Source organism: Octopus bimaculoides, chromosome 4 (assembly GCF_046866305.1).
Source record: "Octopus bimaculoides isolate indiv1 chromosome 4, ASM4686630v1, whole genome shotgun sequence".
NCBI lineage: Eukaryota > Metazoa > Mollusca > Cephalopoda > Octopoda > Octopodidae > Octopus > Octopus bimaculoides.
Genome location: NC_142931.1, coordinates 47,759,131 through 47,775,515, shown reverse-complemented (window position 1 = coordinate 47,775,515; position 16,385 = coordinate 47,759,131).

Sequence of the window (16,385 nt, the reverse complement as noted above, 5' to 3'; positions counted from 1 at the left end):
AACTACGTGCCACAAATGAGGTTGGAAGAAAGACAAAGTAAAAACTTTTCATTAAAATATTCAAACCTTTTCTGAACGGAAATACTGATAATAATATGATAACCAGTTAATGATGTGGATTGAAAAATATCATTAGCACATGAATAAAAGCAAATTACAGAAGACTTCCACCGAGTGAAATTAAAACGATCGAAACCAACTAAATTTGCTCACTCATAAAAACCATTACATGTAAACTGCAAGCTAATAGGTTAAAATAAAGGCGGGATCTATGCCAGCAATGTCGGTGCCCTCAGCAATTCGTGACGTTTAAGTTGCACGCTGTTTGGTCAAAAGTGTATTCGAAAAATTCAGGTTCTCAGAGCATACTAAAAAATATAAAAAGAAAGAAGTCAGTCATTTTACTACAGTTGTCAAGTACTCAACTCAGCTGTCATTCAATACATTTTGAAATCTGATGATTACTACGAACGTATAAAAGCTCTAATTTAACTTTATGAACATTACAAAATATTTTTTAATATTTAATACACCTCAATATTGTACTCTTTTAAAAATACAATAATAAAAAACGTGAAAACCAGACCTTGCTGTAACTTTATTCAACTGATATGTTATTCTAGACACATTTACACAAATTCGGGAAATATGTATGTATGTATGTATGTATGTATGTATGTAATACTTCGTTCTGAAGCCTAAGTAGATATTTCTACGCCAGGATTTCTTTCTCGCAATGCTTAAGGCCTCAGTGAAATCTCAAACATGAAGTGTAATTTTGTTGGGAAAACAAATACATTTAAATATATATTCGTTAATAAAGAGAAAACATATATGTGGAGGATGGAATTCACGGGCTCCTCCCACAATGCAAATAAGATTAATTCTAAGATGTGAATAAAGATGGGTATAGACACATGAAAAGAAAGAATGAACAAATCTATTAGTAAGAATATATGTATACGCAAACATACACACACACATACACTTACATGTATATTCAGGTAAAACATACGTAGAGACAACACACACCTATATATATAAACATATATGTGTGTGTGTGTGTGTGTGTGTGTGTGTGTGTGAGTATGTGTATATATGAATATGTGTGAGTTTGTGTGTGTATTTATGTGAGCGTGTCGCCATCGCTTGAGAAGCAATCCTGGTGTGTTTTCATGTCCCCGTGATCTGACGGTTTGTCGAGAGCTATCGATGAAATAAGTGTTTGGCTTACAAAGATTTCTTCGACTAAGAGCCTTTAAGGCGGTGCTCCAGCAAGGCCGCAGTCAAATGGCTGAAACAAGTAAAAGTGAAAGAATACAAGAATGTACGTGTGTGTGTGTGTGTGTGTGTATCTCGTTCTTCCTCTTTACTACTACGTATCTCGCTTTACCCCTCTCGTTCTTCCTCTGTTACTTCTACGTATCTCTTTTCCCCCCCTCGTACTTCCTCTCTTTCTCTTTTCCTCTCGTTGCTCACCTATTCTTCTACTTCCTCCCTTTGTTTCTCCCTCTACCACTCTCTTTCTTCCCCTTACACCGGCATGGTCACATGCTTCCCGTCAATAATCCTTTTCTTTCTTGGCTATCGCCGAGCAAACACGCGAACTACTTCGTCCCTTTCAAGTTCGTGCCTCACAGCGTTCATACACACATAATTTTTCTCGTCTGGCCGTAAAGCCTTTTCTGTTTGTTTTCCTGTCTTGTTTTTTGTCCACCACTACATTCCTCCATGGCAAGATTTAATTTGTGTATACAAATTTAATTTGCGGTTCATGGGAAGGGCCGTTTTAACGATGCGTCCTGCCCAGCTCTTCGAAACGCCGGTGTTAAAACGTGGGTAGCTGATGAAGTAGAATGTTCTCTATGTGGCTTGTGTGTGTTCTCGTCTACGTTTGTTTGCAATGTGCTGTACCCAGATATGCACCTATACATACAGGTGGATGTCGGTACGCACATACCTGTACGCATATATGCATATACTCATTTACTATTTGTTTATATATATATATATATATATATATATATATATATATATATATATATATGTATATATTTACTTTATTTAAAAGCAGCAGAAATATAGCAAAAGACTGTTACTCGGAGTTTCACGTCCCCGTTCATCGGACAGTTTTGTTAGAAATGTGCTTACCCCGGTATATATATATATATATATATATATATATATATATATATATATATATATATATATATATATATATATATATATATATATACATTCACATACATACACACATACGTACATCTGTATACAGACCAACATATACACACATATATACATATACATGTATACGCATATACACACAAATATGCTCATACACACTAACATATTGAAATCTAACCAGGTTATTTGTATCATAATGTCAAACAGAAATGTATATGCTTATATGTGTGTGTCTGTGTCTGTGTCTGTGTGTGTTTCTGAGTGTGTCATGAGCATTGTACAGTACACCGAGAGAATGTTTCTTGGAGAATTTTTGCTATTCATCCTTGTAAACAGGGTCAAGTTTGTCGCTTATTCCCTCGCGATAGAAAAAAAACAAAACAAAAAAAAAACAAAGGAATTTACCGTGACGGATATAATTAAATGATTTTCCTAAAACCGATACCACAGTGCAAGGATTCTCCGGCTTCTGAAACCAGTCAAGTTAGAAAAAGAGATATCTCAGAAGAATAAAAAAATCAGACAATGCAAATCGTTCAGATTTGAAATTTTGATCTAAGGAGAGGTGATTATAGATCTAAAGTAACGAAGTAACAACTAGACATTTGATTTAATAATTCTGTTAGATTCACAGTTTGTTTGTGATTTAATAATAAAAAATACTTTGGTTTTAGTTCAGACATTCGTGACTTCGAGTAGTTTTCTACTTCACGGTAGTTATTCTGTAAAGACCAAGAATGCGGCAGAAATACGTCAGCCGTGAAGAATAATTCAACGGGCGTTCGAACTAGTGCAATTTATAAAATGTCTAGTTCACGGATAGACGAAGTGAGAACTTGCAAGTTCTCTACTTCCAATACAAACATCGCCATCAACAACGCCGCCGATGCCACCCTCACCACCACCACCACCACCACCCTCACCACCACCACCACCCTCACCACCACCACCACCACCACCCTCACCATCACCATCCTCGAATACAAACATCGCCATCAACAACGCCGCCGATTCCACCCTCACCACCACCACCACCACCACCACCACCACCCTCACCACCACCATCCTCACCACGACCCTCACAACCACCACCACCACCACCACCACCCTCACCCTCACCACCACCACACCCTCACCGCCACACCCTCACCCTCACCACCACCACCACCACCACCACCACCACCACCCTCACCACCACCATCCTCACCACCACCCTCACAACCACCACCACAACCACCCTCACCCTCACCACCACCACACCCTCACCACCACACCCTCACCCACACCACCACCACCACCACCACCACCACCACCAACAGCAATAACAACCACAGCAGCAGCAGCAACACCATACACACAAAACTACGGTCAGCATCAACACCAGCAGGTGCAGCAATACAATCACCACCAACACCTTCACCATCCCCCACAAACACTACCAACATCCACCCCTTCATCATCATCATCATCATCGTCATCACCGTCATCGTAATCTTTATCGTCGATGGCGATATTATGATCATCATCCGTTCGTCCTTGCCGTTGTCATCAATATCGACGACTTTCGATTAATAGCTATCGTCACATTCCTCTTCTCCAATTACTCTTTCTTATCATTACCAGTCATTATCATTCTCATCAGCTTCATATGATTATACTGACAATCACCTTCATCAGTATAACCCCATTATAATCATCACCGTCTTTCTCACGACGGTCGCTGCCACCACTACATCGACCGTCTTTCTTCAATAACATTACGTCCACTAATCTCTTATCTGCAGCATCACATATGTGCTAGCAATATCAACTAACTCCATCACTACAACAAGAGAAACAAAAACAAACAGTAGTATCTGTGTTATTAGTTGCAGCAAAATTAATCCCGTTTTTATTTTTGCCATTATTTTTATTTTAGTCGTTTTTGTTTTTCTTTTTCCTTGTTTTCTTCCTCGTCGCTGTCATCTGAGTTGTCCGCTTCATTTTCGTTTTCGTTGCTTTTTCTCTCGTGTTTGTCGTTGCTGTCATGGTCATTGTTACCATCGTTTTGATGACCACTTGCTGATATGCTGCCCAGTTTCCGCTGACACAAGTACAAAAGCAACAACACAGCACCAATAATAAAAACGAGGAAATGACAGAATTGTAACTATAACTATAGAAATCATCCTAAATAAGGTCACCACTGCTGCGAACGTTTCAATTATCAGGTGCAGGAAGAAAAATCAACTGAAAACACCGTTACTATCGCGGGTAACATCGTTACGACCATCGCTGTGAAAACCACTACCCACAACAACAACAACACCATCATCACTACCACCGGCACCGCCACCGGCATCGCTATTAACACTAATGCCATCACAACGGTCGCTGCCACCACTACAACTATCATCGCTGTGGCCATCACGGACTCTGCCGCTGTCGCCACCACTCCTGCCAGCACATCGACAACGGTTGCAATAGTAGCAGCAAAGTACCTAATTTTGTAGGAGTATTAAAAGAAATACGTTGAATGATGTATAGAAGAATAAATAAAGCATTAGATACAATCATTTCTGGAATGAATTTACGTCACGTTCATCGTATACGTTCAAATCCTGTTCGGCATCAATATATAATTTCATCCCTGTATAGTTTCATATAAATGCACTGGGTGTTGTTTCGTTCTACTATATCCTCATCTATAAGCTTGCGACCACGTCTTACCAGTCGATTGAGTTATTAGAATCAACTGCCAAATCTCATTAAAAAATCTACTGTATAATTTTTGATGACATACAGGTATTCTTCTTTTATTCTTTCACAAGTTTCCTTTATTTGACGGCGGTCATGCTGGTGCACCTCCTTCAAGTGTTTTAGTACTTATTCTATGGGTATCATTTGCTGAACTGCTAAGTTACGGGGACATAAAAACACCAACATCGGTTGTCAAGCGATGGCGGGGAGAACAGACAGAGAAACAAAGACACACATAAACATACATACATACACGCACACACTCATTCACATACACACACACGCACACACATACATGCACACACACACATACACACACATATATATATATATATGTGTATATATCTACGACAGGCTTCTTTCAGTTTCCGTCTGACAAATCCACTCACATGGTTTTAGTCACCCAGGAGCTAGAGGAGAAGACACTTACGTGCCTAAATTGCTCCGCAGTGGGACTAAACTCAGAACCATGTTCTTGGTAAGCAAGCTTCTTACCACAAAACAATGCCACATATATAAATAAGGAAAGGGAAGAAGCTGTCCAACACTTATTCATGGAACAAAACTTGAAATGACTATTTGTATTGAAATCTCTAAAATATTATTTCTTCCTGAATACAGACAAGTACACAACGAAACATTTACCTACATTTAGTATAAATACTCACCTGGCATAGACGAATGCATGCATAAATAGTTGCTTCCACAATAACTACATTAGTCATAAAGAAGAATACGTGTAGAGATAAATGTGTTTTCTTCGGCCGAAGCGTGAAACAGCTGTAGCCAATTTGCACCCCAAAGCTTGGTGTCCATTACATGAATTTGCAAGCCAATTTATTCATGTAATTACCGTAATCATTAGAAAGTAGGTTTCAAATGTGCAAGAGAAGTTTTAATATTAGCGCTGAAAACGCCTAAAAATTTGTGGTAGTCATACAGCGTAAATGGTTTCTGATGTCAAGCTGCATAATTTCACCGTAAAAATCAAAATTCTTCAAGAAATTTATCCGTAAAATGTTGAGTAACTATTTAGCTTAATAACAATAGACTCGTTCATATATAATACAGACTGCACGCACGCACACACACACACACACACACGCGCGCACAAACACATATACACACGCACGCGCACACACATATAAAACAACTTGGAGATGTTTGAGGTAAAAAATGTAAAACATCTGGGAATTAGACATAATAGCAAATTGAAGAGGTAAGTAGAAGTGTCCTTTTGCGTTAAATGTATCGAGATAAGCTTAAGTAAAATTCTTAAATGTCCATTATATGCCGCAATGTTCTAATGGTTGAAGAATGGCAATTTTTCACAAATTTGCACTCCATTCTAAGCTCATTCTATCAATTTTCTAAAATACATACCAGGCTTCTTTGGAGCGTGCGTAGGAAGATCAAGATTAATTCCTATATTGTGTATCACTGATGGAAGTAAGGTATTTCTGCAAATCTGCACGAATAACATGGAACTAGGAGGCATAATGTTAATATGAAGCCTACTTACTGATTGAAGTATATTAGACTTGACTATGTCAGGATCTATAATGTCTTATATTTCTGTTAAATATATCCACTTTTCCAGAAATATAATGTCTCTTGAGAGAAAAGTATTTTCCTTACCTAACAAGGACAGAAGTTTAGTATGTTATATATTATTGCTATTTTGAACAACACGATCTAATTTCAAGGAGACTAAAAATCTTATATATACTGTAGCAAAAGATATCAGGCGTTAAATATAGATATTTAAATGTATGTTTCAAATCACGCCGTAAAAAAAAAAAAACATTGTGTTCTCCACAGATGGCTGCATAAGTTGCGTACATTACAGCTGCTATAAATTGAGATATCACTCTTGGGGTTATGTATTACAAGAGAATTCAAAGACCAATTATTCAGCAGTACAATTGCTAATTATGATTTCTTAAATTAACAGCAAAGAAACATTTTGCTGATTCGTTCACCTACTGGAATCAATAACAAAACATAACTGACATATATTTTATTGAACCTGAAAGAGCGAAATGTACATCCAGTCTGCTGGAATTTGGTTAATGATGTTAAATATTGAAAGGTAAAGACCACACTCTACTTCTTCTCCGCATAACACTAATGCTCTAATTAGCAACTGTTTTTTGAATTTATACAGGTAATGTATTGGATGAAACTTCTATTAATTATATAGAATCTCATTTCTGATTGGTTCTTAAAAATTGGCAAAGGCAAATTTCCTTAATCGAATATAATACATATTGAAGAACAAAACAACTGCTGCAAATCGTTGTAGTCTAACGTTTTAATTTTTCAGTTTCTGTCTCTCCGTTCAGACCACAACTGTAGAAATGTATGAGACAAGACCATAGCCTGTGGACGGAGTGCATTTATGAATAATTGATCGAAGTAACTAAATACAACTCACGTTCAAGCACAGGGCTCAGCAATTCCCAACAATTCTCAGCTTTTAAAGTATAAAAGATGAATATATCAAGAATATATTTGTTATCTATACAGTTATAGCTTGTAGAGCTTAGGGGACATTTAATTCTTTTATATGATAATTGTGTGTAATTAATTTTGTTTCTCCCACTACTCTTTGGTTTTAGCACAACTGTATCATGAAAGTGGATAATACTGAGTAAGTAAAATATGATATGCTTTTAGCAATATAAACACGACTGTCCAGCATTGATACTTTTGTAAAGATTTGTAAAACTGTTTGTGTATATGTAACTATGTGTGCGTGTGTATGTGTGCGGCGTGTGTCTGTGTATGTGTGCATGTGAGAATGTGAGTGTTTATGTGTAAGATATGTCAGAAAGTTCATGAATCAAAGATCAAAGGGACCTGAAATCCAGGCAATACTCTATACGAGTCAAAGTTATCTGCAGAAGAAATAACTGTTCCTTACAAATACATTTCTTTTCCAAAGAATCTCCACTTTCTATCAATCAAGCGGATGAGCTATTGAATTTGCGAAAGCGGAGATTCTTTGTTGAAACAGTGTGTAAAATGCAATTATATGTGTGTGCGTATATGTATGTATGTATGTATGTATGTATGTATGTATATATGTATATATATATATATATATGTATATATATATATATATATATATATATGTATATATATATATATATATATATGTATTTATGTATATATATATATATATATATATATATATATATGTATATATATATGTATATGTATATATATATATATATATATATATATATATATATATATATGTGTATATATATATATATATATATATATATATATATATATATATATATATATATATATATATATATATATGTATATATATATATATATATATATATATATATATATATATGTATGTATATATATATGTATATATATATATGTATATATATATATATGTATGTATATATATATATATATATATATATATATATATATATATATATATATATATATATATATATATATATATATATATATATATATATATATATATATATATATATATATATATATATATATATATATATACATCCATATATACATGCATTCATACATACACATACATACACACGTACAACAAGTAATGATGCGATATATTTGCTGCAATGAAAAATTATCATTCCCATAACAGAATGTTTTTAGGAGAAAGCTTGTAATAAAATTTAGCTTGGATTTTTGATATTCCTAAGCAATCAAAACAAAAAAATAGCAAAATTTATTATATCATTCTCCTATGAGCTACGTTTTCAGTACAAGTTACCTCCACTGAATCTCTAAGAATATCTGCCTATGGAAACAGATTAGGCAAAGATTCACGTTTAAGATGAGTACACACAGATTCAAGGAAAATCCTTGGCTTGTGATCTATGGAAATAAAAAAGTTAAACACTCGTGTAAGCCATGGATAAGCAGTTCTATGTTTAAATATTTTACAGTCATTACCACCCGTATTTTGGTGCACTCAAAAATTCGTAGTCCAGTATTTTGTCTGTTTTTTTTAAGACCGAGGGTGAGATTTGTAAGAATTCGATGGCTATTTGTAGCATGTCGCTGAAGCTCACATTTTAAATTGTTAAAGAACAGTTAGTCTACACGGATTTAACTCATGCCTCAGAAAAAAGAGATTTGCCAATAAATAGTAATTCAAATACAACGCAATTGATAAAAAAGTAAGAATTTTCTATTACTGCGAAAATACCAAATACATTGGAAACTGAACATCCTTTTATCAAAGAAGTGCTGTGTAGCGTATGGATATTGTCACTGCAACAATGGCTGTCATGTTCAAAGAAATCAAGTCCTGCTGTCCACTTCAATAGACAATCATATTCAATTCTCGGCAATGACCGATTATTGTTTGTTTCAAGAAATCGTTGAAAGAAAATCATTCTAAAGAGGTACACATTCTAATCATAGTCGAAACAATTGGAAACCATTGCATTTAAAACAATAAATAGTTACAACGTAGAGTCAACCGCTCTCCGTATCATCGCTACTTCCAGCCTAGCAATTACCAGTGCAACCATCATCATCATCAATGCAAAATCCATCATTACTCATCCACCAATTTTCAAATTTAAAGCAGTATCGAAGAGACAAATCTTTCAACGCTTTTCCTTCTTTCATTTTGTCTTTTCATAGACGACACCACTTTCCACTGATCTTCCACTTCAATATCGCTTGGTAATGTAATTGACTTTTTAGGCAAAGTGATTCCGTTGATCTACAACACAAACATAGAAATGTTTCAGTAGCTTATAGCAGAAATATTATAATTGATCTTATGTTGATTGTAATAACAACGTATCAATATCGATACGAAAGATAAGGGCAGTGAGTTGACGGATTTGCCAGGGTGGGAAAGAAAATTGCTTTCCGTTGTTGGCTCTGCTTCTCTGCGAAATCAGTTGAAATCCTGCTGAGGTTAGATCTACTTTCCATGTTCTAGGTAAAATAAAGTTCCATTCAGGTACTGAAGTTGATGAAATCAAATACCCTCCTGCTACCAAATTTATGACGTTCCGTCCATGTAAGAAATTTACATTCATAGATATGAAACTATTAGTAGTAGAATATTTGTAATTAGCAATTTGGCAAAAACTAGCAAACACTGTGTTATAATAAGATATTTTCTCACCCAGAGCAAATTTTAGCGGAATTCTTTTTCCTTTCTTCCGATTGACAATAAAACTATAATTGATATTCATAAATTGCAACTGAAAGGATTCCTTGACGTAATTTGTTACAAAAATGCTGATGGAAGTTGCAACCATTTCATAAAAATGATTCATAATAATTCTCTAATTTACCGAAATTTTCCTCGAAAATTATAACAAATTCTACCAAAGGCACAATATCTGTAATTTTAAGAGGGGACTCGTCGATTATTCAACTGACGTTCAGCTGATACCTATTTTATTGACTCCCCAACCCGAATGGATAAAAGGCAAAGCAGACGTCGGTAGCATTTGAACTCAGATCATAAAGAATCGGATGGCTTGCAAATAATCTCATTTGTGCGGTGTGCTAACGAATTTACCAGGTCATAATAATAGTTCTTTCCACTATAGGCTCAAGGCTTGAAATTTGCGTTGGGTTGGGGCTAGTTGATTATATTGACCCTAGTACCCAACTGGATACTCATTTTATCGACTCCGAAGGAATGAAAGGCAAAGGAACTCAAAATGTAGAGAGCCGGAAGAAACGCAACTATATACTATGGCCGATACACTAACGTTCTGCTAGCTCGCCACATACTTGCCACTTCACAGTTGTTTAAGCTTATAATGTTTTAAAATGTTGACACAAGGCCAACAATTGTAGGGAAGGAGAAGTCGGTTACACGCCAATGTTTAGTTGGTAGATATTTTATCATCTCTTAGACGAAGAAAGGTAAGGACTTTGACGAATATGAAGAGAGAACTCAAAGGACCGGAAAAAAAAAACTTACTAAGCATTGTCTCACTAATGATGTTGTTTGCTCGCCGAGTAAGCTGTTTCGGGTGATAATATTTGTTTCAAATTTTGGCACAGGGCTAGGGAAGTCGATTACATCGACCCAGTATTTAACTGATTGTTATTTTATCGACCCTGAAAGAATGAAAAGCAAAGTCGACTTCTTAGGATTTTGAGCTCAGAACGTAAAGGCAAACGAAATGTTGCTAAGCATTTTGCCTAGCATACTAACCACTCTGCCTGCTCGCCACTTTGTTTCTGGAAATAATATTCACGTTATGAGACATGATATAAGAAATATACTGTTAATAATAGCAAATTTTCCCTACATAATTGAAAATACATGTAAGAAGAAAACCATCAAGAAGTAAACATATACAGGACAATGCTAAATCAAAATTTAAAATATCGTTACATTAATAAAATATTCAGAGATATACATTAAAGAAATTCTGATGCTCTATGTAACTTTCTTAGGAAAAAAAAAACAATCTTCACTTAATATATCAATCACTTCCATTTTGTTATAACTTTGTTAATCGCTCTATTTCTAATACGTTTATCAATCTCTCTATTTCTTTGTCAATAATCATTTAGCCTTATACTTTTCATTATCAGTAATGTATTATATTTTCTATAGGCTCCAGATTTATGTATCTGAAATTTTTGGGGAAGGGGCAAGTCGATTACATCGATCACAGTACTCAACTGGTACTTAAATTATCTCCAAAAGTATGAAAGGCAAAGCCAACTTCAGTGGAATTTGAACTCAGAAAGTAGCAGCAGACGAAATATCGGTAAGCATTTCGCCCGGCATGCTAACGATTCTGCCAGCTCACCGCCTTTTGATTTATCTATCTGAAATGGTCTTAAGATTTAGTTCCTTATATTTTGAATATACAAGGTACAACACTATATAATTGCAAACACCAGACTAAACAGCCAAAGATGACTCTTGTATTTTCATAAATGCTTACATCTTATACGAAATTAATCTAGAATATAGTTTCTTGAGTTAACTCTGATATTGATCATTGTAGTAGACATGACATTGTAATTAGAGTGTGTCTGACTCACTGGAGTTTAGAAATTCTCTTGCTTCCATAGGAACCAGTCCCTGATCATGAGCTAAACGATAAATTACAATGGTTGGAATATGAGATACCAACCAATTACTGTATAAGTAGATAGCCATTCGGACACCAGTGACCGGTGGGAAGAAAAGAAAGTCATTATTCAATATCTCAATGAAGATAGCGGGACCTAAATCTGAGAAAGGTTTATGCATATACCGTGGGGGTGTTAATCGTAATAGATTAAGAACAACACACCTACGAATCTTGGCACTCTCAATTGAACGAAGGTTCTAATACAGTTATTCACTAATTTGAATTTCAGAGATCGTGCCTCAGCCAATCTTGACAAGAATTTTCACTAGTTTATATCGCTTATCTCTTCATTATAATAATAATTTAAATTAGTTCACTCTATTTGTTGATCTAGCAACTTAAGGTTGGTAGCCTGCACAAAACTATATTCTCTTCAGGCATTTGTTTAAAATGAAATACTGGAAAATTTTCTTATGTCATTATTCTAAATTGTTTAATCAGATACTATTTTCTACTTAGAAGCTATATCGTTTACGTTATGCTAAATCATTAGTTCTCAGACAGTACATTACACTGGTTATCTAGATGCAACACAGATTTATATATATATATATATATATATATATATATATATATATATATATATATATATATATATATATATATGGAGGTGTGCTGTGCGTGAGAAGACCCGGCAAGCCAAGTGAGATCGTTGCCAGTGCCCCTGGACTGGCTCTTGTGCGGGTGGCACATAAGATGCACCATTTTGAGCGTGGCCGTTGCCAGTGCCCCTGGACTGGCTTGTGCGGGTGGCACATAAAAGACACCATTTCGAGCGTGGCCGTTGCCAGTATCGCCTGACTGGCCTTCGTGCGGGTGACACGTAAAAGCACCTACTACACTCTCTGAGTGGTTGGCGTTAGGAAGGGCATCCAGCTGTAGAAACTCTACCAAATTTAGATTGGAGCCTGGTGTTGCCATCCGGTTTCACCAGTCCTCAGTCAAATCGTCCAACCCATGCTAGCATGGAAAGCGGACGTTAAACGATGATGATGATGATGATGATGATGATGATATATATATATATATATGTATGTATATGTATGTATATATGTATATATATATGTATATATTAATCAATGAAATTGCAACTAAGTCGGGTTTTCACGCTTTATTATTTCTAATATGTACAATTTGACAATATTGAAGTAAACTGGTACTTTTGTGCTTTACGCAATCATCAGGTTTATATAGTGACAGTAGTGTTCCACATTTGACAAATGTAGCGAAATGGTTGGATTTATCTTTTAAATACTTTCCGATGGGTATATATATATATATATATATATATATATATATATATATATTGCTCTCCGAACCCAAATTTCTTCCAATGACACCCTCCACACACCTTTTTTAAAACATTTTAATTTTTTACTTTTTATTTTTCATTTCTATTTTCTTATTTTAAATTTAAATTTTAAATTTTTATTCTCTATATTCACGTTCATCTTCAGTTTCTATCCTTCTCACACACACCAATATACATAGCATGTACCCGCCACCACATAATACACAGATACATACTGCACACACATATACGTTGACTTACCGTGAATTGTATATATACTCCACACAAGCTCTCACACACGTATACACACACACACACACGCACGCACACACACTCATGTGCGCGCACATAAGTATACACACACACTTATATATATATACATACATATACGTATACATACATAGTTGCACACATACACACACACACAAACACACACACACACACATACACACACACAACACACACATATATATATGATGCACAATCTTTTGTTGAATCCAAAGGGAAAAAAAATCAATATTAAGAATCCAAAGGGAAAAAAAAATCAATATACAGAGAAAGAATATGAAACAGAGTATTTGAATTAGATATGAAAATAATTTACGGATTACACATAAAAAACAAATGAAATATTATCAATGCTGATTATGCAAAATTTTTTAAAGAAAATAATATATGTTGCATGGAAGAGAAATTATATGAATGTAGTTTCCGACACTTTAAAATGATTAAAATATTCTCAGCCAGGTAATTGAACCAGTGAGTCTTTGTGACTCTCAGTCAGTCGACATCCTTTTATATTACGAGAGACAAAAACGAGTCTTATTGCAATGTATCGCATGATTAAGTTTCAACTGCTGTATATTTGCTTCGTAATATACATCCTCACAGCTATATATATACGCAGACACATATACGTGTGGGGATAAAAGCTCACATCGGCACACAGCTTTCAGTATAAAATAAATCTGAATATGTCAAGTTTGTAACCTGTTTCAATATATTCAGCGTGATACACTCAATCACTTTGCCCCAATTTATGATAGATGTCACATCTAGGACAGTTTGAGATTCTTGTTCTGTATATATTTACATAGGAAACTTGCTGATAGCGAGTCAAAACGTATTTCTCGAGGAAAATTGCATTTGTTCTGAAATATGTGTCATAGTATAAATATCATTTTATCAATCATTTCATTCACAATTCAAGGAAGAATATAGAATAAATGATTACCGGAAATTTGAAGACCCGAAGGAATAGCTGTAAAACACATACTATCTAATTGATAGGAGATAACTTACTTGATCATGAATGATGTGGGTCTTTTAATATGCTGGAGCAATGATTTTATATATGTCAATGATACAAAAATACATCCTGGAGATAATTCTCAGATCAAATAAAATGCGATGCATTTTGCTTTAAAATGTAATGATTCCAGTACAGTCACAAGTTACATATAAAAAGTCGAAAAATAATGGAAGCTATTTGTCTTTGCCATTACCATGAGAATTTTCCATCTATTCTCTTGCAAACAGAATTTAATAAGGAAATGCTTTTACAGACTAACTGAAATGCGTACCACACATCGATTAATAAAACAAGAGAGAGAAATATCATCTAGTTGAATATGACCTTAAGCAGAAATATCCTTGATTCGATCAGAAAACTTTTCTCAGAGATATATAAACAAGATATTATTCGATAAAACCTCCCATAACTTAGGTGGTATTAGGCAAAGTTTCCAACTCTTGGAATCACAGACCATAAAGTGAATATCTAGAAGAACATTGAAATTCATTTGCAACAAAACATTTTCCAGGCTGCTGAATATCATTTGACTTAGAGGCACTAGAACACTAAATTATTTATATATGTAATATGATTTATAGTCTTCGGACATTTTTAAGTATGCTAGGCCACTGGTTTAAATTGATATTATATAATGATATTAATTTCTGCCCTTATTATTTAATTTTATATCTATAAATATACATATATATGTATATATGTATATATACATATATGTAATAAGCATATATTTCTATACGTATATATATATATATATATATAAATATATATGCATACTTAGCTTTCTGCAGAAGAGTGGCCATAGGAAAGAGTAATGGCGATTTCGGGTAAGCTCGGTATCAAATAAGATGTAAAAGTATGTATATTCCAGAGGACTTGCATCCTAAGGACAAGGGATCACGTCCAGAAATTGCTGGCACTTTTGAAACTGGTAATAAGTGATATCGTCTAAATGCAGTATTTTACGGGTTTGGGACACTGCGAATCAATTTTTGCCAGTGAATAAAAAGTAAGAGGTAATGTGTGAATGCTTTATTCAGATCATTGTTCATATTTAATGCTACTCATATCATGTGCAATCAACAACATCACAATACAGGCAATGTTCCAAACTTACTGACACATGCGATTATGAGATTAAAGTAATCAATATATGGAGTAGTAGAAAATTCGTTGTCAGAGTGTATATGACAAACAAATAATTCATAACATTGTCTGACTTCAACTGTTACATTCAAAACTGCGTAGTTCAGAAGTTTTTAGTTAGGGTAGGTGTTCTGAGTTTGATACCAATATTCATTCGAATGCTTTATACTCAGAGATAGAGAGAAATTAAACATGTAGTGTTAAGAGCGCTTAGGTTCGAATATGGATTCATATAGCAAATAATGTGCTTTAGCTATTAAACACTTAAAATATAGCATTTTGTTTCTTCTTGAATAAGGATATCAGCAAATAATAACTGATGTAAATTCATTTCCGTCCTAGTAAAGAGCGATTATGTCCCCCAAGTAGATACAGTACTCATAAAAATATCGAGCAAGCCAGATGAGGACATTTATCGTGTAGCTTCAAGATGATGGAAATGTACCAGTTAATCTTGAGATCCTGTAGCGCTTGTGCATCTGAGTTCAGACTTGTTTGCGCATGCATCTACATATATAACTTGTCCTTCCTACCACCAGAAGGATAGAAAAAGATCAATATTTAT